The sequence below is a fragment of the Elephantulus edwardii genome, unplaced genomic scaffold (genome assembly GCF_000299155.1).
Source record: "Elephantulus edwardii isolate Elephantulus edwardi_28Jun2011 unplaced genomic scaffold, EleEdw1.0 scaffold00384, whole genome shotgun sequence".
NCBI classification, from domain to species: domain Eukaryota; kingdom Metazoa; phylum Chordata; class Mammalia; order Macroscelidea; family Macroscelididae; genus Elephantulus; species Elephantulus edwardii.
The window spans coordinates 503,161-530,466 of record NW_006400134.1 but is presented as its reverse complement, the minus strand read 5'-3'; the positions used below and the strand labels follow the sequence as shown (position 1 = coordinate 530,466).

The 27,306-nt window shown below is 39.2% G+C and overlaps 1 protein-coding gene and 1 pseudogene across 3 annotated transcripts in view; both read left to right on the top strand.

Annotated features, from left to right (window-relative positions):
- The window catches only part of RPRD2 (regulation of nuclear pre-mRNA domain containing 2), a 136,030-nt gene that overhangs the window by 42,451 nt on the left and 66,273 nt on the right, over positions 1-27,306 (top strand). The window lies entirely within an intron of this gene.
- Positions 6,348-6,959, top strand: LOC102850020 (annotated as a pseudogene).

The window sequence follows — 27,306 nt, the reverse complement described above, 5'->3', positions numbered from 1 at the left end:
ATGTGATTGGCACAGGACAGAGCAGAGTTTAGGGATGTTGTACATAGGGTCGCTATGAGTTGCAAGCAACTCGACGGCACATAACAACAACAACAAACAACAACAGCACAACATAAAGTAATTGTACTCCTCCTATTTTTTGCCTGTAATTCTGGCATTTGACATACTGACACACATTATTTGACACATGATAGATGGAGAAAAGATTGAGACTATAAGTGTCTTTATCTTACTTGGATCCACAATGAATATACCTTGTACCAGCAGTAGATTAGGAGACATATTGCACTGAGAAAGTCTGCAATCAGGGACCCATTCAAATTACTTAGGAGCAGTGATGTTAGTATGAGGACTAAGATATGCTTGATTCAGACCAGGTCTTTTCAGTCGCTTGCTTTGCTTCTGAGAGCTAGAAAATGAGTAAGAGTAAAATGAATAAGATGACAGAAGAGAAATTGATAACCTTTGAATTTTGGTGTTCGAGAAGAGCACTGAGTGGCCCATAGATTGCCAAAGGTACAGATAAGCCTTGGTGAAGGTGCAGCCAGAGGCAAGGATGGTGAAGTTTCATCTCACATACTTTGGGTATGTTGCTAGGACAAGCTATTCCTTGGGAGAAGGATATCATCTTTGGAAGGGGACAGTAAAAGAGAGGAAGACTCTCAGCCAGGTGGATTGACACAGTGATTGCAGCAACAGGCTTGAGTATGTCAGAGATTGTAAGGTTGGCACAAGATAGGACAGGGTTCACATCTGTTGTTCAGAAGTTCACTGTGAGTTGTACATGACTTTATGGCACCTAACAACCACAATTCTAATTTCCATTAAATTCTTGCCTGTCTTTCTGTATATCTGCTGTTTACTGTATTTCTTGTATACCTCATTGTGTCATCTCTTTCTTAATGAATGTTTGTTCTTTACTATTTTTCATTCCCCATTACAACATCTGGTAACCCTTCAGAAATTATTCTCTCTGCATATAAACTTTTCTTTAGTTTTTTACTATAGTAATTTTTATTTTTTTTATTTTTTGGTTTTCAGGTTTTTATTGGGGGTTGGAGGGGAGGGCCCGTCCTTGGAGGTGCTCACAGTTTCTTCAGCCACTCCAGGCTGGGACCCAGGGCGTCCTGAGGGTGGCTGGGCACGTCAGGCATGTTCCCATCATCTCGGAGGGGCACTGGGTAGCTTTAGGGGGTGATCTCGTTGATCATGGAGGCATACTTGGTGTAGGGGCTTAACGAGGGCAGAATTACAGCGAGACCTGCGATGGTGAAGGACACAACCAGCACCGGCTCCTTGGCCCAGGCATTCTTGAGGAAGGCTGCGAGTCTAGTCGCCATGGTGGCCTCGGAGGCGGCGGCAGCAGGAGCAACGAGAACACCTATAGTAATCTTTTGCAGTATTTGTCCTTTCATGAGTGATTGATTTCACTTGGCATAATGTCCTGTAGAGTCAGTGTTTCTTGAACTCTTTACTGTTTTTTAGTGTTGCATAGTGCTCTATTTTGTAAATGTCCTATGGTTTCTTTGTTATCAGTAACTTTCTAAAAGTTGAGTAAAAGTTTACAAGTCACAGTGTTTTCTTCTTGGGTTGTTATTGTTGTTGTTAACTGTCAAGCTGTAGTCAACTCATAGCAGACCCTCTGGCAGGTTTTCAGAGGCAGTTGCATGGGAGGAGACTACCCGTCCTTCTTTTCGAGGAGCAGCAGGTGGCCTCAAACTGTGTGCCTTTGAGGTTGCAGTGCAGCTTCTTGCCACTAGGCCATCAGAGCTCTCTCTATTTTTTTTTTTTTTTTAAATTTTTATTGTATTTCTATGTACCGTCAAATCAGATCTGACTGGTACAGGAGGAGATTGCCCCCTCCTTCTCCAGCAGAGCATCTGGTGGATTTGAACCGCATACCTCTGGGATTGCAGTGCAGCGTCTTGCCACTAAGCCACCAGAGCTCGCTCTCTCTTAAGTTTTAAAACATTAATTACATTTGATTAATGTAATTAATTAAAATGTCTGTCCAGCCTCTTACTGTATCTTTTATTTTTTGTAATAGTGGTCTTAGACCATAATAGAGAATTCTTGTGATTTGTTGTTGTTGTTATGTGCTGTTGAGTTGCCTATGACTCATAGCAACCCTGTGTACAACAGCCCTAAACCCTGCTCTATCCTGTGCCAATCTTACTTTCTCTGACACACTAACCCCCATTACTCCAGTCACTGAATCAGTCCATCTCATCGAGGATCTTCCTGTCTTGCACTGTCCCTCCACCCTCCCAAGCATGACATCCTTCCCCAAGGACTGGTCCCTCCTTGCAACATGTCCAGAGTATGTCAGACAAAGCTTCAGAATCCTTGCCTCTAAGGAGCAGCCTGGTTTTACCCTCTCTAGGATGAACCTGTTTGTTCTCCTAGGAGTCCAAAGTATATTCAATACTGTAGCCCCACAGCTCAAAGGCATCAATTCTCCTTCTATCTTCCGTAGTCATTGTCCAGTTTACTGATGCCTAGCAAGTAATTGCAAAGATTATGGCCTGGATCAGGCACACCTTAATCTGTAGACTGACATCGCTGCCCTTCAGTACTTTGGAGAGCTCTCTGACAGCAGACTTCTTGTGATTTAGTGGGTAGAAAATGAGTGAGTTGATACTTTAATTGTCCTTTTGTGACTCTTTTATGCCACTCAGCATGATTTGTTGTAGCATTGTCCATATTGTGCAGCATTTCACAAATTCTTGATAGTTTTTCCATTGATATATAATACTCCATTGTGTGAATTCACTACCATCGTTTCTTCAGCCATTTGTCTGCTGATGGACACTTGAGTTATTTCCATCACTTTACTGTTATAAATAATGCTGCGGTAAACATGAATATGCAGATATCAGCTTGTGGCACAGATATTATTCCTTTAGGATGTATACGTAATAGTGGGATAGCTGAATCAAATGGTACTCCTGTTTCCAGCTTCCTAAGGAAATGGCAAACAGCAAACCATCTCCCATAATGGTTGTGCCATTTTACATTCTTACCAGCAGTATATGAGATTGCCAAACTCTGTACATTCTTGCCAGCATTTGTTTTTATGTACTGAATGTTGATATTGTTGCTAGATGAAATGATATCTCACTGTTTTGATTTGCCAGCAGAATATCAGTAATATCGTATGTAAGCAAAATAATGCTGAAGACCAGCCACAATTTGCTACAACACAGTGCATTGAAAAACAACTGCAAGAGGTTCAAGCTGGGTTTAGAAAAGGCTGTGGCACCAGGGATATCATTGCTAATGTCAGATGGATTCTGGCTAAAAGCATTGACTCACAGAAGAGTAGCTAATTGTGTTTTATTGACTTTGCAAAGACATTTTCTTGTGTGGATCATAACAAATTATGGCTAATATTGAAAATAATAGAAATCCCAGAACATTTAATTATACTTGTTGTTGTGTATTGTCAAGTCAGAACCAACTCATAGCTAACCCTCCAGTGGATGTTAAGTGGGCATAAATTGCATGGGCAGAGATTGCCCACCCTTCTCCCACAGAACAGCTAGTGGGTTTGAACCACATGCTTTTGGGATTACAATGCAACCTCCTTACTAGGCCACCAGAGGTTTTGTGAAACCTCTGTCTTATGCATCCAAGAAGCTGTTGTCTGAATGGAACAAGGGAGCTCTGCATGGTTTAAAATTAGGAAAGGTGTATGACAGGGATACATCCTTTTCCCATACCTATTCAGTCTGTATGATGATCAAATTATTTGAGAAGCTTGACTTTATGAAGAAGAATGTGGCATTAGAATTGAAGGAATACTCATCAACAGCCTGTGATACTTAGACGATCCACTTTGCTTGCTAAAATGTGGAAGACTTTAAGTACTTGCTGCAGAAGATAGAGACTACACCCTTCAATATAGATTGCATCTCAACGTCAAGAAGACCAAAATAAAAATCTTCAGCCCTGAACCTATATGTGGATCTATATGATATATGGATTGAACCTATATTTTCTCATGATAGATGGAGAAAAGATTGAAATTGTCAACAATTTCATCCTTCTTGGATCCATAATCCGTATCTTTGGTACCAGCAATCAGGAGATCAGAAGATTTCCTGCATTGGGAAAGTCTGCAGTCAGGGACCTCTCCAAATTACTGAGAAGTAATGATGTCAGTTTGAGGACTTAAGGTGTGCCTGATTTAGGCCATTGTCTTTTCAGTCTTTGCTGTGCATCTGAGAGCTGGACAGTGATTAAGGATGATAGAAGAAGAATCGACGTCTTTAAGCTCTGGTGTTGGAAAAGAGTACTGAATATCCTATGGACTGCCAAAAGAACAAACAGATACATCTTGGAAAAAGTGTAGACAGAGTGCTCCTTGGAGGCAAAGATGAAAGAGCTTCTTCTCACATACCTTGGGCATGTTGCTAGGGCATTGGGGGTGGGGGACAGGAAAACAAAAAAAACCAAGTAGCCGGGGAACTCTGGTCACCTAGTAGTAAGGAGTTAAACTGTCAACTATTGGTGTTGGTTCCCCAGAGGGCAAGTTCACAGGCAAACTGAAAAACTGACCTGGAGACAGACTAAAGGACATTAGTTTGGGTTTTTTGGGATAGAAAATTTACTCACCAGGGGGACATGCCACATGGCACAACTCCAGCAGCTGCGGACTGGAAGTTTTCCTTTGAAGATGGGCTATTTTAGACCTTTACATGAATAACCCAAATATGTAGCAAAGGTAAGAATTACATAGGCTCAAATAACAGATGCTAGCAAGGTTGAGGAGAGATTGTTGTTGTTGTTAAGTGCCGTTGAGTTGCTTGTGACTTATAGCGACCCTATGTACAAGAACCCTAAACCCTGCTCTATCCTGTGCCAACCTCACTGTCTCTGACACATCTACTCCCATTATCTCAGTCAATGACTCTATCTGTCTCATCGAGGGTCTTCCTCTCTTGCGCCATCTCTCCACCCTCCCAAACATGATGTTCCTCTCCAAGGACTGGTCCCTCCTTGCAGCATGTCCAGAGTATGGCAGATGAAGCGTCAGAGTACTTGCCTCCAAGGAGTAGCCTGGTTTCACCCTCCCCAGGACAAACCTGTTTGTTCTCCTAGCAGTCCATGGTGTAGTCAACACTCTTCTTCAGCACCACAGCTCAAAGGCATCAACTATCTTTATATCATCCCTAGTCATTGTATAGCCCTGTAACGCATAGCACGCAATTGCAAAAACTATGGCCTGGATCAGGCACACCTTAGTTTCTAGCCTAATGTCGTTGCTCTTAAGTACTCTAGAAAGGGCCTGACAGCTGACTTTTCCAGTGCAACTTGTCTCTTGATTTCTTGGCTGCTGGTACCAAGAGTGTTGATTATGGAACCAAGCAAACTAAAATTGTTAACAATCTCAGTTTTTTCACCATCCATAATGATGCTGCCAATTGGCCAAATGGTGAGAATCTTTGTTTTCTTGATGTTGAGTGTCAGTCCATATTGAAAGCTGCAGTCTGGGAGCTCTGGTGGCCTAGTGACAAGAAGCTGCACTGCAATCCCAGAGGTATGTGGTTCTAATCCACCAGAAGCTCTGCTGGAGAAGAAGTGGCAATCTCCTCCTGTACTAGTCAGATCCGATTTGGTGGTACACACACACACAAATAATAAAAATAAAATAAAATGAAAAAGCAAGTGCTTCAGGTCCTCCTCAGTTTCAGCAAGTAAGGTTGTGTTATTTGCATCACACACATTATTGATGAATCTTCCTCTAATCGTGATGTCACACTCCTCCTCGTACAGCCCATCATCCTGGATGATCTGTTCTGCATACAGTTTGAAAAGGTATGGAGACAAAATACATCCCTAGCAGATACCTTTCCCAATTTTGAACCATGCAGTATCTGCTTCCTCTGTTCTGAGACTGCCTCTTGGTTTAAGTACAGATTTTGCATAAACACAATCAAATGTTCTGGGATTCCCCTTCTTCTCAGAGTCAGCCAGCCACAGTTTGTAGTGATCCACAGTCAAAAGCCTTTGCATTGTCAATGAAACACAGATAAACAATTCTCTGGTACTTTCTGATTTCAGTCAAGATCCATCTAACATTAGCTATAATATCCCTAGTACCACAACCTTTTCTAAACCCAGCCTGCACTCTGTTAATATGTTGCTCCAATCATTTTTGGGTAATTTTCAGCAGAATCTTGCTTGCATGTGATATTAATGGTAATATTCGGTAATTTCCACACTCTGTCGGGTCACTTTTCTTTGGAATGGGAACAAATATCAATCTCTTCATAAATGTAGGAAAATTGGATGTTGTTAATAAAGAAATGGAATGCATAGCTTTTTCCAGGCAGCACAGTGCGATGGGCATCTCCCGGAACAACTGGCACAGGTGCAGCAAGACTGGGGGCAAGAGAAAGCCCTACCACAAGAAGCGGAAGTATGAGCTGGGACGCCCGGCTGCCAGCATTAAGGTTGGGTCCCGCTGTATACACACAGTTCGTGTGAGAGGAGGCAACAAGAAGTACCGTGCCCTAAGACTGGATGTGGGGAACGTCTCCTGGGACTCTGAATGTTGTACTCGCAAACCAAGAATGATTGATGTTGTCTGCAATGCCTCCAATAATGAACTGGTCCGAACCAAGACCCTAGTGATTAACTGCATTGTGCTCATTGACAGCACACCGTACTGCCAGTGGTACAAGTCCTGGGTCGCAGGAAGGGGGACTAAGCTGACTCCTGGTGAGGAAGAGATTTTAAACAAAAAGCAATCAAAGAAAATACAGAAAAAATATGATGGAAGGAGAAAGAAAGCAAAAACCAACAGTCTTCTAGAGGACCAGTTCCAACAAGGCAAGCTTCTTGCATGTGTTGTTTCCAGGCCAGGCCATTGTGGCCATGCAGATGATTATGTGCTAGAGGGCAAGGAACTGGAATTCTGTCTGAGGAAAGTCAAGGCACTGAAAGGCAAATAAATCTCCCTCCCATTTTAGCACATGTATTAAAGGTGTTTATTCTAAAACAACAATAAAAAGAAAAGGAATGCATAAATATTGACATACTAGGTATTGGCAAAATGAGATAGACTGGCATAGGACATTTTGAATCAGATGATCATATGATCTATGTTGGGGATGAAAAGGTAAGAAAAAGTGGGGTGGCTTTCATAATTAAAAAAGTCATTTCTAGATCCATCATGAAATAGAATGTGGTGAATGACAGGATAATATCCATACACATAGAAGGAAGTCCAGTGAATACTACTATCATACAAATAGATGCACCAACAACTAGAGCCAAAGAGGAGGAAATAGAAGATTTCTACCAACTTTTGCAGTCAGAAATTGATCAAATATGCAGTCAAGATGCATTGATCATAATGAGTGACTGGAATGAAGAAGTTGGGAAAGGGAAGAAGGATCAGTAGCTGGAAAACAGACTTGGTGACAGAAATGAGGCTGGAGGTAGAATGATAGACTTCTGCACAGTCAGTGATTTTTTTTTATTGCAAATACCTTTTATAAGAAACGTAAACACAAGTTATGTACTTGTATTTCACCTGATCTAGTGCGTAGGAATCAAACCAATTACATCTGTGGAAAGAATCGCTGGAGAAGTCCAATGTCAGCTGTGAAAACCAGTCCAGGTGCTGATGGTTCAAGTTCAGGCTGAAGTTTAAGAAAATAAAATCAACTCTACAGGGACCAGAATTTGTCCTTAAGTCTATCCCACTCAAATTTCAAAACCATCTCAGGAACAGGTTTGAGGCCTTGAACACCAAAGAGCTAAGCCCAAACGAGCTGTGGGAGGATATCAAGAATATTGCCCATGAAGAATGCAAAGGCAGAAGAGGAAGAAAAGACAAAGATGGATGTCGGATGAGACTCTGAATATTGCATTAGAGCACCAAGAAGCCAAAGCTAAAGGAAGAAACCAAGAAATTAAAGAGCTGAACAGAAAATTTCAAAGGGCAGCTCAGGATGACAAAGCAAGGTATTAATAATGAAATGTGCAAAGAGCCTGGAGTCAGAAAATCAAAAGTGCCAACTTGCTCAGCATTTCTTTTTTTCCCTTTTATTAATTTTAATGATCATTTTGAAAAACAAACTCAAGCCATGAGTGGCACTACTTAAGGATGTTTTAGGCAGAATGTTAAATGATCCAAGAAGCATTAAAAGAAGTTGGAAGGGAGTATACAGAGTCACAGTACAAGAAAGAATTGGCTGACACAGAAGAATTTAATGAAACAATGTATGAACAAGAGCCTGTGGTGATGAAGGAAAAAGTTCAAGTTGCTCTGAAAGAATTGACAAAAAACAAGCCTCCAGGAGTTGACAGCATACCAATTGACATATTTTAACAAACAAACGCCTGCCCTGGATGTGCTCACTAAGTTGTGCCAAGAAATCTGAAGGACAGTCACCTGGCCAACTGACTGGTAGAGAAGAGATAGAGCTCTTATTTATTCCTGGTGGGAGTATAAAATGATCCAACCACGATGGAATGTGGTCTGGCGCTTTTTCAGAAAGTTGAAGATGTAAATAGAATTTGACCCACTACTAAGAATATACCCTAAAGAAAGTAGAGCCGTGACTCAAACAGATGTATGCACACCTGTGTTTATTGCTGCATTATTCTCAATAGCAAAGAGATGGAAGCTACCCAAGTGCCCATCAACAAGCTAGAAAAACTATGGTACATTCACACAGTAAACTATTATACAGCACTGAAAAATAGTGAACTCATAAAACACTACACAACAAGGGTGAGATCTGGTAGCCTAGTGGCAAGAAGCAGCACTGCAATCCCAGAGATGAGTGGTTTGAATCTACCAGATGCTCTACTGGAAAAGGAAGGACAATCTCCTCCTGTACTAGTCAGATCCGATTTGACGGTACATACACAACGAAAAATAAAATTTTTTTAAAAAAAAATTACACAACAAGGAGGAGCCTGGAGGATATTATGCTGAGTTAAGTATGTCAATCACAAAAGGACAAGTACTGCATAACAGCACTACTGCAAAATACAACAGACAGAGGGGGGTTGGGGAGAAAATGGGGAAAGAATGGATAGAAAATGAACACTGTATTAGAACAGGAGAGAAAGAACTGTCTGAAAGGAATATATGATTATGGATTATATGTATGAGAATAATCTAGAACCAAGGATGCGTTGTGGGGTGGGCTGGAAATGTGCAACAGTGAATTTTAAAAAAAGAATGACATAGGCTGATAGGAAATGTCAACAATATACAATGCTTGTTTAAGGGAAAACCCGTTACCTGCTTGATGTGTATCTAGTTCTGCAAACATGGCTAAAAACAGTTGGGGGAACGCTCCCTTATTTTACAAAGAAACTAGAAAAACAAGTCTGATAAAAACTCAGCTTAGCACAGATATAGCCAGTTTGGGGCATTTATAGGATTTACTATACACCAACCCAAAGGTATGTGATTGATATGGACGATCTCCTCCAGCATAGTTTACAACTTATGAAAACCTTCTGGAGGATCGTTTACAACTCCACGGCACATAGGACAATAATAGTTAATGATCTTGAACATTTCTTTATGTGTCTGTTAAACATCTGAATGTGTTCTATCTGGTACGACTATCTTCTTTTAAAATAGTTTTAGGTTAGATTACAGAAAAGTTGCAAGGATGGTACATAGCACTTTATATCCTGAACCCTTCCATTATTGTTAACATATTTTTTTTTATTTTACTATTTTTTGTGTATGTACCGTCAAATTGGATCTGACTGGTACAGGAGGATTGCCCCTCCTTCTCTGGCAGAGCATCTGGTGGATTCGAACCGCATATCTCTGGGATTGCAGTGCAGCTTCTTGCCACTAGGCCACCAGAGCTCCCCTATTGTTAACATCTTTTTGTTATTGTTGTTAACATCTTACATTATATGATGCATTGGTTAACAATTAATGAACCTATACTGATAAATACATTGTACATAGGTTTTCAGTGTGAAATGTGTGGCATCAGGATTGATGGAGGATCCATCAACAATCTGTGTTATGCAGATGACACAACCCTGCTTGCAAAAACTGAGGAGGACCTTGAAGTGCTTGCTGAAGAGGGTCAAGGACTGCAGCCTTCAATATGGATTGAGGCTCAGTATCAAGAAGACAAAGATTCTCACTACTGGGCCAACTGGCAGCATCAGAATGGATGGTGAAGAGACTGAGATTGTTCACAGCTTTAGTTTGCTTGGCTCCACAGTCAACACTCTTGGCACCAGCAGCCAAGAAATTAAGAGATGTATTGTGAAGGGAAATTGTGCTCTTAGGAACCTCTGTAGAGTGCTGAAGAGCAATGGTATCACTCTGGAGACTAAGGTGCACATGATACAGGCCATGGTCTTTGCAATCACCTGCTATGCATCGGAGAGCTGGACAATAACTAGGGAGGATAGACAGAGAATTGATGCCTTTGATCTGTGGTGTTGGAGAAGAATATTGAATGTACCATGCTAAGAAAACAAATAGGTTCATCCAGGAGAGGGTTAAACCAGACTGCTCCTTGGAGGCAAGAATTCTGAGGGTTTGTCTGACATACTTTGGACATGTTGCAAGGAGGGACCAGTCCTTGGAAAGGGACGTCATCCTTGGGAGGGTGGAGGGACAGTGCAGGAGGGGAAGACCCTCTATGAGGTTGATTGATTCAGTGACTGGAGTAATTGGGGTGGGTCTGTTGGAGATAGATTGGCACAGGACAGAGCAGGGTTTAGAGCTGTTGTATATAGGGTTGCTATGAGTCGCAAGCGACTGGCCGGCACGTAACAACAACAACAACAATAACATCATTGATAAATATTTATTGACTACAATCAGTATCTTATACATGAATTTCCTTAATTTTTGTTTAGTATCTTTTTTGGCATTTTGCATCTAGTGTCGTAATGGTAAGGAATTGCAGTGACAAAATCATGTGGTTAGAATCCACCAGCTATTACATGGTAGAAAGATGAATAGTCTCTTCCTGTGAGATACATTATCTGAAAACCTGCTGTAGGGTCAGCTATGAGTCAATTCCAGTTCAGTGGTACATAATAGTAACAGCTACAATGAAAGATCCATCAAAATTTCATATTACACACCCCCACCCCCCGAATTTTTTTTTTAAGAATTTTCTGTTAGTCATGTTTCTTTTAGTTCTTCTGAATTTCCACAGTTTTTTAGTAGTGCTGGCTAGGTATGTGGTGTAATTCCCTTAAAAATTAGTTTCTTTGGTGTTTTTCATAACAAGGATAAATTTATGGGCGAGAGATCACAGGTGAAATGCAGTTCCTATCATATATCAAAAATTTACTGTTAATTAGACTTAAAGCTGTTGATTCTAATTTGATCAGTTTGTCACTCTCTCAGTGTTTGTCTCAAAAGATTTCTCTGCTGATTTCTCAGCAGATTTTCTGTTATCACTCCTTCCCTCCTTATCACTATATTGTTTGAGGAGATGTCCCTATGCCCAACCCATGAGCCACTGGTGGATGTGAACTGGTGAGATGTGTAAATTATGACTGACACTGAGAAGAATGGGAATCCCGGCACTCTTAATTGTGCTTTTGCGAAACTTATACCTAGACCAAATAGCTGTTATCCACACAGATCAAGGAAACACTCAGTAGTTTAAATCAATATATGTGAAGGCTGTATCCTTTATCCATACCTATTCAGTCTCTATGAAGAACAAATTATTTGAGAAGTTGGACTAGTATATTATAAGATACAGCCATGTTTGCTTCTGAAGGTGAGGAGGACTTGAAATGCTTGGTGCAGAAGATCAAAGACTGCAGCTTTCAATATGGCTTACATCTCAACATCAAGAAAACAAAAAATCCTAACTATTGGGCCGATAGACAGCATCAGTGAAGTCATTTCCACTGACTAAGATGCCCCTGTTCCAAACTAGGATCTTTTCAGTCACTTGCTATTCATATGAAAGATGGACAGTGAATAAGGATAACGGAAGAATCGATGCCTTTTAAGTTGTGTTGAGGAACAGTACTGAATATTCCATGGTTTCTCAAAAGGACAAATAAATATGTCATGAAAAAGGTGCAGCCAGGGTGCTTGTTGGTGGCAAAAATAGTGAAACTCCATCTCACATACTTGGGCATATTGTTGAGGGGGGGCAGTCCTTGGAAAAGGACAAGTTTGGAGAGGTGGAGGGTTAACAAAGGAGGAGAAATGCCCTCAGTGAGATGGATTGATAAAATGACTGTAATTGGCTGTATGTCAGAGATCTTGAAGATGGCACAGGATAGAATAGGGTAGGGTTCAGTTCATTGTTTATGGTGTCGACTCAAAGGCACGTTAGCACCACCATACATATGTGTATGTGTATGATGGCAGAACAGTTGAAACGAATGTGCATTTAAAACTTTGGTACCAGCAATAACAAATTGTTCTCCAAAGAGGGTACTTTAATGCTTAGTAGAATACCAGTGAAAATTAAGACTCTCAGTGAGATAAAATTGACATGTGGCTGTAACATTGGACTCAATTGTGGACCTGATGTATGCCTGATCGTGAGGACTAGGCATTTTATCACTTTATTGTACATAAGTTTCCTGTGACTTAGAACTGTCTTGATGAAAACTAATAAGAACATAGTAAAAGAATACCTTGATTCTCCAGGAGGCTCTGATGGCTTAGTGGCAAGGAGTTGCCAAAAGGTACACCATTTAAATCCACCAGCTGCTGTGCTGGAAAAAGATAGGCATTCTCCTTTCATATGACTTACTGCCTTTGAAAACCAGCTGGAGGGTCAACTATGAGTCACTTCTGACTTGATGGTTCATAACAATAGCAGTCTCTAGAAGACCTCTCTAAGTAAGTTTCTCAGAACATGATGTAGTACAAACATTCTATGGGGTATGAGAAGTTGGAGATAGCATTAATGTGATCATGAGAGCTTACTATAAAGAAGTTTTTTAAAAAACGGAAAACTGCACTGATGGGGAAAAAAAGGCAGGAAAATTGCATTGAGAAATTTTTTTCATTCTTACTGGAAGGCATCTCCTCATTCTTCAAGGACTGTCTGCAAATTTCTCAGGCAAATGTTACCCACTCTGCAACCTTGATCTTGCTGCTTCAGAGTTCTTTTAGTTCTCCAAACTAAAAAACAAAAACAAAACCAAACCATTTAAAAAGAATACAAACTATAGCCTTTCTACAAAGATGGTGCCAAAAGCAAAGAAGGAGGCCCCTGCCCCTCCCAAAACTGAAACCAAAGCAAAGGCATTAAAGGCCAAGAAGGCAGTCCTGGAGGGCATCCACAGCCAAAAAAAAGAAGATCCGCACATCAACCAGCATCCGGCGGCCTAAGACGCTGAGACTCCTGAGGCAGCCCAAATACCCCTGGAAGAGCACCCCCAGGAGAAACAAGCTTGACCACTATGCCATCATCAAATTTCCCCTGACCACTGAGTCAGCCATGAAGAAGATAGAAGATAACAACACACTTGTGTTCATTGTGGATGTCAAAGCCAACAAACACCAAATTAAACAAGCTGTAAATAAGCTCTGTGACATTGATGTGGCTAATGTCAACACCTTGATTAGGTCTGATGGAGAGAAGAAGGCCTATGTTCGACTTGCTTCTGACTATGATGCTTTGGATGTTGCCAACAAAGTTGGGATCATCTAACCTGAGTCCAGCTGGCTAACTCTAAATATAAGTTTTTCTCACCATAAAAAAAAAACACACACAACAAACCAGAATATAAACTATAAAAAGCATTTAAAGAGAATATAATTTGAGTCCCGTTAGAATGCCAAAACTGCTGATATGATGTGCCGTAATGGAAAAGGGCAGAGTTCTTAGGCAAGAATTGTTGTTAGGTGCCATTGAGTTTATGACTTCTGGCAATCCTATGGACAACACATCTGAACCCTTTCTTACCTTGTGCCACCCTCATAATTTCTGACATCTTTGAAACTGTTGCTGTGATCACTGTGTCAATCCATGTTGTTAAGGGTCTCTTGCTCCAAGAAGGTGAAAACACCACCTTCAGAAAGGTATAGGCCTAGGTGGGAGATTTACTGAGAAATTAGTTTCATATTGTTATAGTTTTGGTTAATAAAGGTATCTGATTTTTGTAGCAGTATTTTTTTAATTGCGATTTTTAGAATGTCAGCTATAGCATTGATTCTGACTTGATGGAAATGAGAGTGATGTAACCACTCTTGGATTTTTCATTGTTGTTATAGTTGTTGGGATATTGTATATGTTAACATTTATTGAATTTGTTGCCTTTGTCCTTTATTTTGGGATACTTCTTGGTATCCTTATTTGTCTTGGCCTTGTGCTGACTTCCCTCTTATTACATACTATTTTACTACTTTTCCTTTCACCAGAGTTAACTTATGCTTGCTTTCTAGAAAGTAAGTCTCCTTTCTTCCCCCTCTGATTTCTGGTAACCATCAAAGAATATTGGTTTCTTCAAGTATATGTATTCTTAACTTTTTATAAAAGTGATTTTATCTTTGCATTATTTTTACTTGCATGTGATACTGCATTCTGTATTCTGTTGTATTAATAACCCCCTTTTTAAAATGGGCACAAATATGGATACCTAACAATTGTTTAGTTGGGTAGCTGCCTTCTATATTTAATGGCATAGATGAGTAAGCTCATCCTTGACTGAAGTGAATGTGTTTGCTCAAACACCTCACTTGGTCATTTGTCAATTCCTGGAGGTTGATTTTGTTTTGCCTTTAGTGTACTCATACGGAATTTGTAAATAGACCAAGCAATGATTTGATCTAAACAAGAAGATACTGCATATGTTAAAGAAATGTTACCACAACAAGATAACGTGAAATAACCTAGTTGAAAAACGGGCACAGGATATGAACAGACACTTCACCAAAGAAGACATTCAGATGGCAAATAGACACATGAAGAACTGTTCAAAATCCCTAGCTCTAAGAGAAATGCAAAACAAAACAACTATGAGATATCATCTCACCCCAGTCAGAATAGCAAAATTCAGCAGAACAGCAAGCAACAAATGCTGGCAAGGCTGTGGAGAAACTGGAACCCTTATTCACTGTTGGTGGGAGTGTAAAATGGTGCAGCCACTATGGAAGGCTGTATGGTGCTTTCTCAAAAAGTTGCAAATAGAAATACTATTTGACCTAGCAATTCCACTACTGGGCATATACCCTAAAGAAACCATAACTGCCACCCAAGAAGATATATGGACACCCATGTTTATTGTGGCTTTGTTAATAATAGCAAAGAGTTGGAAGCAACTCAGTTACCCACCAATAAACAAACAAACAAACAAACGGAAGAGAAGCTGTGGTATATTCACACATTGGAATACTGTGCTGCATTGAAAAACAAGGAACTCATGGACATGGGTGACCCTGGAGGACATTATGCTGAGTGAAATATCTTGGTCACAAATGGACAAATATTGCATAGGGCCACTGTTGTAAAACAGGACTCACATCAGGGTGGAGGGAAGACTGAGAAAGATGGGTTCAATAATGTATACTGCATTGAAATAGTTGAGGGTGAGAACTGTTTAAAAGGGATATATGATTTGGTATTATTGTCGTGACAGGTAAGAAGGTTGCACAGTGGAGTGGACTTGGTGAGGAGGGATTGTATAACAATGAAAGAATTTTTCTTTTACTTTTCAAAGAGAAGAGCGAATTGGTAGGGAGGGGTTGGGCAGTGAGAAAAGTGCAACAGTGAATGAATGGAAACCCTAAGTCTCTGTAAACTTTAATTAAAATTAATTTTTTAAAAAATGTGTTTCAAGGGTTGTTGCTTTTTACTGTGTCTGCTCAGTCTATGTGTGGAGCAAATAATTCAAGAAGCTGACCTGTACCTGGAATATGTGAAGATTAGAAGATGACTCAGCCGCAAATTGCAATATATAAATAATACAGCCTTGCCTGCAGAAAATAAAAATGACTTGAAGAACTTATTGATAAAGTTCAAAAACTGTATGTAGCCTTCGGTAAGGATTAATTCTACTTCAGCTTAAAGAAAACAAAAATCCTTACAAATTAGACCAATAAACAACATCAAAATAAATGGAAAAAAGATTGACATTTTCAAGGATTTCCTTTTACTTGGATCTACAGTTAACACTCTGGAAGCATCATTAAAAAAAAAGTTCAAATGATAGTTGCATTGTGCAAACTTGCTGCCAAGAAAGGACCTTTTTACAGGACTGAAGAACAAGAGTGTCACTATAAAGACTAAGGTATACTTGACCAAAGCTCACATTCATATAATCCTTAGTTTGTGTCAGACACTATTCTAAAGTTTTTCTTATATCAACTCATGTAATTTAAAGCAACCTACATTCAAGATATTTTTCAGAAGGAGAAATTGAGGCACTAGAACTACTAAGTTAATTACCCAAGTTACAACTAACAAATCTTGTAGTTAGAATTAAAATTGAAACAGTCTACCCCAAGTCTTTGTTCTTAACAATTATATTCTTTGAAGAAGAACAGCTACATAGAAAAGAGGTATTTAAAATATAAATAATTATGGAAGCTGGTGTAATAATTTTTCAAATGGAGAGAAATTTTCCATAAAATAGTAACACTTTTTTTTTGACAGTTTTATAACTTTATTTGACAATCAGCTATTAGTTTTCATCCACATTGACGGTCTGTAGATTTTTCAAAGTGGTGACAGGTACATAGGTAACCAGTGTATACAGCTTGTTTGGGGAATCTTCATCCTCATTACGTTTTCTGGACAACTGTACACGGATGCGGTATGGGACATTCCTTATTCCTTTGGCCCAGACAGCTTTGTTAAGCCTGGTGTCAATGCGAACATCTGGTGTTCCCATCTCCTTCATGGCAAATTTCCGGATCTCCTTTAGTGCCCGAGGAGCATGCTTCTTAAATCCCACTCCATGGATGCACTTGTGAATGTTGATGGTGTACTCTCTGGTCACCACTTCGTTGATGGCAGAACGGCCTTTCTTCTTCTCACCACCCTTCTTTGCGGGGACCATAGTGCCAGAACCAGGCTGGAAAGGAAGAGGGCAAAGGATTGTAAAATAGTAACACTTTTGGCTCAAGAAGTTGTTGTTTGTTGCCATCAAGTTGATTCCAATTCGCGTAGTAACCCACTGTGGTGGGAAACTTGTAAAAGACCTTAAATCCAGCTAGTTTTATAGATAAACCGTACCTAACCCTTACAGAACAATCTTTGTCCTATAAAGTTCTTACCATGTGGATAGAATGAGGTAAGAGACACAACTCATTTGAGGGGCTAACATAAAAAATGGAGTTTAATTTTTGGAATAGATGTAGAGAGGAGTAGCCTTTGGTTATAATCACATTTAGTAATTGAGAAGAGAAAATGAATAGAGGAACTGTACAAAAGTATAAAGAAAAAATTTCCAAAATATCTTACTCCAGGTGTTGCTTGTTTTCTTACCTGGTCAGTTAGCTACTATTAATTTTCTATCTAGCTTAAAGGTCATCTTAAAGTAGCCACAATTTTATGATTAAGTGCACATTCTTTTTGGAAGCTCACTGGTGGCCTAGTGGTGTGGAGCTATGCTGCCAACCCAAAGGCGCATAGTTCAAACCACCAGCTGCTCTGAGGAAAAAAATATAGGCATCTCCTTCTATGCAATTTACTACCTCTGAAAACTCAGTGAAGGGTAAACTGTAAGTTGGTTCCAACTTGGCAGTACATAGCAACAACAGCTTTGTGTTCTTCTTAAAATAGCCACAGTTGTGTGATTATATATGCGTTCTTTCTTTTCCTAGCATGTGCACTCTGGATTTTATTTGGAAATTTTTTATGTATATCCTTTTTATTTTGGTAAAATATAATGTAAACTTTACCATTTTAGTAATTTTATGACAATAAGTGTATTGCAGTGTCATGTAGCTATCTGCTACTAATGTCAGATCTGTCTTACCACAGTGAAATACTTTTTAATACTCAAAATTTTAATTACTTGAATACATTGTTTTTCATACCAGTTTCTTCTCATTTCCCTCACTCCCCCTATCAAATTGTGTGACCCCTGATTTATTCCACCCAGACATCCTCACCTCTCTGATTCCACCCCCACCCCCCATCCCTGATCATCATGCTCATGCCACAGTAATGGTTTTATACAGTATTTGTCCTTGTACTGAGTTAGTTCATTCAGCATAATGCTCTCCAGTCCCTCCCAAATTAGGTAATAATTTACAAAATCATTGCTTCTGCATGCTGCATAATATTCCATTCTATTAATTGTTTCTCAATCCATTCGATTGTGGCTGGACATTTGGGCTGTTTTCCTGTTCTCGTGATGGTGAAGAATGTTGCTACGAACATTGGTGTACAAGTCTCCATTTGTGCCTCGGTTCTAATTTTCTTGGTGTATATTCCAAGCAATGGAATAACTGGGTCATAAAGAATTTCTATGTTCAACTTTTTGAGGAAGCACCAAACTGCCTTCCAGAGTGGTTGTACCATTTTAAAGTCCCACCAACAATGTTTAAGAGTTCCTATCTCACCATATCCTCTCCGACATTTATTATTTGCTGTTCTGTTAAACTTTGCCACTGCTACTGGAGTAAGAAAGTATCTCAGTGTGATTTTGATTCCTTTCTCTCTAACTGCCAGTAACTTGGAACATTTCGTCGTGTGTCTGTTTGCCATTAATATATTTTCCTTTGTGAGAATTCTTGCTATATCTTTTGTCCATTTTGTAATTGGGTTATCAGTCTTTTTCTTGTGGAGGCTGTAAACTTTTATTATGAAACTCTTGCCTGATATGATATTGCCAAATGTTTGTTCCCAGTCGATAGGTTTTCTTTTCACTCTGTTGGAAAAAGTTTTTGCTGAGCACAGGGATTTAATCTTTAGAAGGTCCCATTCATCAGTTTTATCTCCTCCAGATTGTGCATTTCTGGCTGAATTTGGCAGTCCCTTTATACCGTAGACTGGGCTTTCTAAGCTGGATCCCAGTTTGTCTCTCATGAATGTTATTATCTTTTTGGGCGTTACTCCCAGGTCTCTGATCCACCTTGAAGTGATTTTTGTGTACGATGTGGGATATGGATCCTGTTTCAGCTTTCTGCAGGTTAGCAGTCCAGTTTTGTCAGCACCATTTGTTGAAGAAGTTGTCATTTCCCTGTTTGATAGGATTTATTGTAATGCTTTTTCAAAAATACCATATACATGTCAGTCTTCATTATAGTTACTTTTTAATACGTTTGTAGCTTTTAATGCTTTCCTCCTCACATGGACTGCCTGCAGAACATAAAATCTATCTTCTAAGAAGTACAACCAGAGTACCTCTTCAGTGAAATGTACTGACACAGTGATTGAAACAATGGGATTAAGCCGAGATTGTTGAGGATGGCACAGCTTAGAACATATTTCATTCTGTTGTACTTATGGTTGCTGTGAGTCAAAGCAGATTCAGTGACACCTAAAAATATTGACTGCTAACAACCAAGAATAATTTAAAGGACCAACATAGCTTTTAGCAAAAGACAGAAAGTTTCTAAATGCCTTGTGAAAAATAGTATACTATAAAAAGTTAACCACATAAGCTGTTGGCTGAGGGCATTAAAGTTATTACCATTTTATTACCTTCAAGTATAAAACCACTACTCCTGACCTCCACTAACTCCATAAAGGAGAACAGTCCCCATCTACAACATTCACAGCACAAAATCAGTTTCTGTGGTCAGACATCCTTCTGTACTTCTCACACCTACTTCTGCTGGTTCTAATACTATCTATCACTTCCAAGGCTCTTGCTGCCCTGCTGTTGAGTCTGATAATATGTCACAGTGACCACACAGAAATGACAGGCAATATTTAACGATCGTGATGACAGGCAATAGTTATGATCGTGGAGTATATCAGGGAAGTTAACAGGTTACAATTTTTCACTCAAAACAACTTAAGTGTGCTCACAGGTCCTTTGACCTTCAACCTCAAGGCTTCAGTCTAGTGCTGAAAGCTCTTTTAGTCCCACTAATTACGTTCTTCTCCATCTCTTTAAGTCTTCAAGCATCTTGGTTGAAAGCCTTGACTCTGGCTCCATGGGGCAGCAACCCTGTCCACTTGTGTCTCAGTTAGACCTCTGGTTGTCTGCTGTTGCTGCATTGTTTCCATCTTGGTCCGTTTTGGTCTTAATACAGCACTTTTCACAATCTGAAGGTCCTGTGCTGCATTCTCTGCATTTTCTCTCTCACTAGTCGTGAGACTCCTTTTTCTGCCACTGAACTTGTTCAAATTAAGCGTAGTGGATGACGAGACTAACCAATCCTTTCCTTTTAGTCATCTATACACCTTGTTCTAAAAAATAAGGATGATTAAAAAAACTTAAGATGCACATGATCCAGGCTATAAGATTTTCATTTGCTTCCTATGCATCTGAATGTTGAATAGTGAGTAAGGATGAGAGAAGAATTGATGCTTTTCAGTAGTGGTGTTGGTGAAGAATATTGAATATAGCTTGGATGAAGACTATTTAATATATCATGGTCTGCCAAAACAATCAATCTATCTTTAAGGAAGTACAACCAGAGTGCACCTTAGAGGCAAGGATGGTAAAACATCACCTCATTTACTTTGGGCGTATTTTCAAGAGGAACCAATTCTTGGAGAGAGGTGTCATGCTAGGAAAGGTAAAAAGGGCCAGCATAAGAGAGGAAGACCATCAGCAAAATATACTGACACAGCGACTATCAGAGGGTTTGAGTGAGGCAGAGATGGTGAGGGTGGTAGTGGATAAGACTAGGTTCTGATCTGTTGTTCTTGGGAATGCTGTGAGACATTCAACTCATTGACACCTGACAAGACACCTTGTTTGCATGTTCCTACTCAAGAGAATATTCAATCATTAACATAGTCTTACCCAGATATATGGTGACAGTCAAAGCCCATGCTAGAAAAGCCTTTTTGAATAACTATGATACCACATAAAGATAACTTGCATTACTAGAGAAATAGGAAGAATATTATAAAGAACTCTTAATTAACTTGGCTTTAGGAACTGTAGTGTGTTACATATTGATTGCTAACTAAAAAGAGCTTGCAAAGACTTTGCCCCTCTAGTAGTTTGAATTCACTGGCAGTTTGACTCCACCGGCTGCTTCACAGGAGAAAAACAGGCACTAACCTCTGGTGATTTGAAACCCTGTGGAGGGTCATTTGAGAGACCCAGTGGAGACCATTCATTCAAATCTGCCAGCAGCAAAGCAGGAGAAAGGTGGGCGGTCTCTTCCAGAAATTTATAATCTTGGGAACTCTCTGGAGTATCACTGAGTAGGAATCAATTCAGTGGCAATGAGTTTAGTTTTGGCATATCATTTTCTTACTGTACTAATTTCTCTGCAAACCAGGGGAAATTTCATCATAGACAAAACTTGGAATTTGAGAGCTATTGTACTAGGTCATACTGCTTCTTGGAATTTTTTTTTAATTGGACTAAAAGTCCCACTCCCTTTAAATTGAGCCCAATTCCTAGTAACATCCTCCAGTGGATTTCTGAGGCTATAAATCCTTATATGAGGAGAATGCCCATCTTTTACCCATGAAGCCTCTGCTTTGGGTTAGCAGCCCAACACACTGTGCCATTAAGGCTCCTATCTTTAGTAGAGAGATGAAGGAATAATGTGTCAGCATAATGTTCGATTCCCTTGTTTTGTTAATGCATTACCAAGGATGGCTAAAAATGTTTTGGCCTGAACCACCAACTTAGATGGAGAAGACTAGAAGGAGATGACTAGATGAGATCTGAAGGTCCGTTTAGGATATGTTGAGTCTGAGAGGGAGCTATTGAATAGACAGTTGGATACTTGAATATGTAGTTCAAAAAAGAGGTCCAGGATAAAAATTACTGCAAGAAAACTAGTTAAATTTTCTGTGTAAAAATGATTGTGTTTCTAGCTTGGGAAAACTCTAGAAGTCCTAATCCACAACATAAGCAGTCTTCCAAACATCTTGGAAAATCTACAGCCAGGAGAGGATAAAATAGATGAATGGGACCTTCTAAGAATCAAATCTCTATGCACATACAAAAACTTCTCCAACAGGGTAAAAAGGAAAGCCACAGATTGGGAAAAAATACTTGGTAATGACATGTTAGACAAGAGACATATCTAGAATTTATAAAATACTCAAGCACCACAATAAGATAAAATAACCCAATTAAAAATGGGCACAGGATATAGACACTTCACCAAAGAAGATACTCAGATGGCAAACAGACACATGAAGAAATGTTCAAAATCCTTAGCTCTAAGAGAGATGCAAACCAAAACAACTATGAGATATCATCTCACCCCAGTCAGAATAGCAAAATTTAACAGAACAGCAAGCAAAAAATGCTGGCGAGGCTGTGGAGAAACTGGAACCCTTATTCACTGTTGGTGGGAGTGTAAAATGGTGCATCCACTATGGAAGGCTGTATGGCACTTTCTCAAAAGTTGCAAATAGAGATACCATTTGACCCAACATTTCCACTACTGGGAATTTACCCTAAAGAAATCATAACTGTCACCCAAGCAGATATAGGCACAGTCATGTTTATTGCGCCTTTGTTCACAATTGCAAAGAGCTGGAAAAAAACCTAAGTGCCCATCAACAAACGATTGAATAGAGAGGCTGTGGTATATTCACACAATGGAATACTATGCAGCATTGAAAAACAAGGAACTCATGAAATATTATACAAAATGGATGACCCTGGAGGACATTATGCTGAGTAAAATATCTCAGTCACAAAAGGACAATTATTGCATAGGGCCACTGTTGTAAAATGGGACTGACATCAGGGTTGAGGGAAGACAGAAAAGGAGGAGAGGAATGATGTATATTGCATTGAAACACTTGAGGGAGAGAATTGTCTAAAAGGATATGTGAATGGGTATTCTTGTCATTACAGAAGTCCAGAGTGAAGGCTGCATAGTGAAGTGGACTTGGGGAGAAGGGATTGTATAACAATGAAAGAATTTTTCTTTCATTTCAAGGAGAAGAGTGAATTGGGGGGGGGGAGAAAAGTGCAGCAATGAATGATTGGAAACCCTAAGTCTCTGTAAACTTTCATTAAAATTAATTTAAAAAATTGTTTCTTTTTAAAACAACCTTTTATTATAGAAATAGAAAGATGTACCATGGAAAATTATAATAAAGGCAAACAACAGGGGCAATAGTATATGCCTTCCTCTGTTATATGTTCTATGTATGAGGACAGTATTGTTAATTAAGACTTAGTTCTTGTCCTTCCTGATATTTTTCATAAAAATAAAAAAAGAACCAGATGTTGGGCTTTTTCTCTCCTAAAATGGGATCATTCTGTAAATAGTGATGTCTGCCCACCCCCACCCCCACCCTAATAATTTGTTTATTCTCATTTCAGAAAATTTTCATCTAATCATAGACTCATGTTGAAATTTACTGTTTCTTATGGCTTAATAGCCAGTCTAGCGGTGCAAATTGAGTACACTTGATTTCATTGTCCTTTCAGTCTTTTTTAATTTATCATTTTATACTATTGATTTTTTTATAAGACTGGACCAGTTGTCCAGCAGAATGTCTTACCTTTGAATTTCTTTAGTTGTTATTTCACCTACTCATTGTTGTCAAATTTGAACTAACTCATAGCTGTCTCTCCAGTAATTTTCAAAGATTGTAAATTGCACAAGAGGAGAGTGCTTTGTTGTTTGGTTTTGTGCTTTTTTTTTTTTAAAAGAGGAGATTGTCCATCTTCTTCCTGCAAAGCAGCAGGTAGGTTCAGATTGCCTGGCTTTGGGTTTGCAGAACTGTTCCTTACCTATTAGGCCACCAGAGCTCCGTAGTTATTATTTAGATCTTTTTCTTGTTTTCAGCACTGAAATTATATGCCTTTGTTTATGTTTTTCATGGCATCATGGCCACAGAAAAGGATTACATCTTTGTGGCTCAATATTTTAAGTCCCACTAACTTTTGTCATCTTTGTATATATTCTTTTACTGCTTTTCCTGGTCAGATAGAAGTAGGTTAGGTAGTGGTTGAAAGTTTGAACTCTAGAACCACACTGCCTGCATTTGAATGTTAGCTACACAGTTTAGTATTTGTGACTGGGTGACTCATTTTATTTCATCTGTTACATGAAAAGAACAATACCAACATAATAAGGTTGTTATGAAGTTATCAGTTAATATTTGTAGCATCTTTAGACAAGTTCTTGGCATGTTGGAAATGCTTTATATTTGTGAAATAAATTTCAAATTTTACACGAAGTCTCTCTCTCTCTCTCTCTCTCTCTCTCTCTGCAAAATAAAACCCTCATTGCACCTTTCCCCATTGACTTGTTTTATCTAGAATGCTTTCCCCCTTCTCTTGTGACTTTTTAAAATTTAAGTATTTTATCAACCATTTTTAGTAATGTGCCCCTATGAGATGCTGAATTAGTCTTGAGGGCATGACAGTTTTCCCCCAGTATAATCCCTGGCTTCAGGGAGGTGGTATTTTGTTTTGTTTTGTTTTTTGTTTTTTTTTTTCTAATGGAAGACAAAGACACATAACCTCCAGTGTGATAAATGGTATCACAGGGCTGAATAGAGAATGCACTGAGGGAACTAGTGTTGTGGAATGTGCTTATATATCACATCTTCCATTAATGGAAAATGTGATATATAAGCAGACTTGGAGAAAGAGAAGATACTAATCTATGGACATGGATAACAAGACAAAAAACAAGGCATGGGCTTGGACATGATCCAAAGTATAGAGAGTGGCTAATGTTGAGGCTAAGCAGGCCAAGTTACAGAGGACTTTGGAAATCATTAAACATGAACTAAAATTTCTATTACCTTTGGGTATCTTCTCAGACTACCTCAACCAACTTCTTATTCATCTTAGATTTCTATAGTGTTCTGGATAGAGTGGAGGGTTCTTGAGGAGAAGGGGTGTAACATAGTTTGAGGGTGATTTTTTTTCCACAAAGAAGGGGAGGTTGTTATAGTAGTAGTCCAAGTTAAAGATGATTAACAAAGAATATAGTTAGAAGGGAAAAAAGGGGATACTTTTGGAAATACTGTTGTTGTCTTTGAGTTGAGCACGACTCATAATGACCCTATGAACACAAGGCCTGAAGTCCCACCACAACTATCAATATTTATCAAAGTTCAGAATATCCAGAGGCATGTTGTTTAGGAAGTGGATGTCACCCCTGCTTCCAAACCTGTCTTAAACTGGGAGATCCACCAAACACTGTCCACCATGGGTTGCCATTATGGCATTTGACACCCAATGGCACAAGATTCAGCATCACAGCAACCCCAGATTACCTCAGTACAGCATATGGAGACAAGAGTGCTGTACCACTTAGAATAATGTTCCTCTAAAATATAGTAACAACCAACTTTAAATACAAAAGCCCTCCCTTTAGGTCTTGTTGACTCTAAACAAAAGGCTTAAATTAAAAAACAAAAATAAAAAACCTCACAAAACACTATAGCATGTTGTTTTCTTGATATGTGCCGTTGAGTTGCCTGTGATGTATAGTGATCCTTATGTACAACAGCTCTAAACCCTTCCCTGTCCTGAGCCAGTCTCACTAATTTTGAAACACTAACCCCCATTGCCCCAGATAATATATCAGTCCATCTCATCCTGGGCCTTCCTCTCCTGCCGCTGTCCCTCCACCCTTCCAAGTATGGTCTCTTCTGGCCACGTGCCCAAAGTATGTGAGGCAGAGCGTCAAAATCCTAGCCTCCAGGGTGAGACCTGGTTGGAGATAAAATTGGCTAGACTTGGAAATTTATTAAAAGGAGGTGAGAATAGAAGACTAAATAATGCTACATTATAAATAATAGAGTGGTAACAGATGTACAAGGAGAAAAGTATAAAATATTAACTCAAGCCCAAAGTTCTTCTAGTATTTGAAGTAAATGTGTGTATTAGCTGATAAATGGACACTCAAACTTGATGTTTATGGATATGGGAGTCATTCATGTATAAGTGGTTCAGAAAGTGGATGATGATGTGGGTAGCATATAATTTTCTTTGTGATAGATACTGTCCTAAATCAGTTCAGTACTTATAGAAAAACTGCAGACTAATTTTAATTACTGAGGAGGAAGATAACATATAGGACAATTAAACAATGTACATTAGCCCATACCTAGTAAGTGGAAGAGCCAGAATGAAAGAAATGACAGGATTACTTTAAATGTGCCTGAACTTGGTTGTAGACCAGCGAAAATCACAATACAGCAAGTCACACAGATTTTTTCCCCACAGCACATGAAGTTATGTTTACTCGGTATGTTGCTGACAGTTTGAATCCGTTACCACTCCTATAGAGAGAAATAAGACTGTCCCCTAAAGAGATATGCAGCCTGGGAAACCCAACATAGGGTTGCTGTGAATTGGACTTGACAATTGGTGGGTTTGGTTTTTTGGGTTGTCTGTTAGGTGTGTAACAGCATTATATGAACACTTGGCCATATTATTATAGGAATTATCAAAATCTGTCACAGACATGAAATAAGCACATACTTATTTGGAAATAATGATAATAATAATAATAATAATAAATAATAATGATGATAAATAAACACATAATTGGAAATAAGTTTTTCCAACTTAGTTGGGAAAATGAGGCCAGTAGACTTGATTGATGTAAGTACAAATATTCCATTTGTAAATGAATAAAACAAGCAGTATTTGCAAAATGATAAAATGTGCAATCTGAAATCTTTACTATACTGTGCATAAATTGTGCAATGGGCTGGCTTATGTTCAAAAAAACCACAAAGAAATCACATTAAAAAAATTTAATAAGTTGGAAATTGGGCATTTGCTGTTGAATAAAATGAGAAGGCAACATAAATAAGATAGTATACTTTAGCATAGTACCTTTACTATGCTAAGTTTTAGCATAGTTGTTGTTGTTGTTGTTAAATGCCATTGAGTTACCTGAGACTCACAGGAACCCTGTGTACAATAGCCCTAAACCCTGCTCTGTCCTGTGCCAATCTCGCTGTCTCCAGCACACCTATCCCCATTACCCCAGTCACTGAGTCAAGCCACTTCATAGAGGGTCTTCCTCTCCTGCGCTGTCCCTCCACCCTCCCAAGTATGACATCCTTCTCCAACATGCTCCTTGCAACATGTCCAGAGTATGTCAGACAAAGCTTCAGAATCTTTGCCTCCAAGAGCAGCCTGGTTTAACCCTCTCCTGGATGAACCTGTTTGTTTTCTTAGCAGTCCATGGTATATTCAGTACTCTTCTCGAACACCACAGCTCAAAGGTGTCAATTCTCCTTTTGTCCTCCCTAGTCATTGTCCCTCTCTCTGATG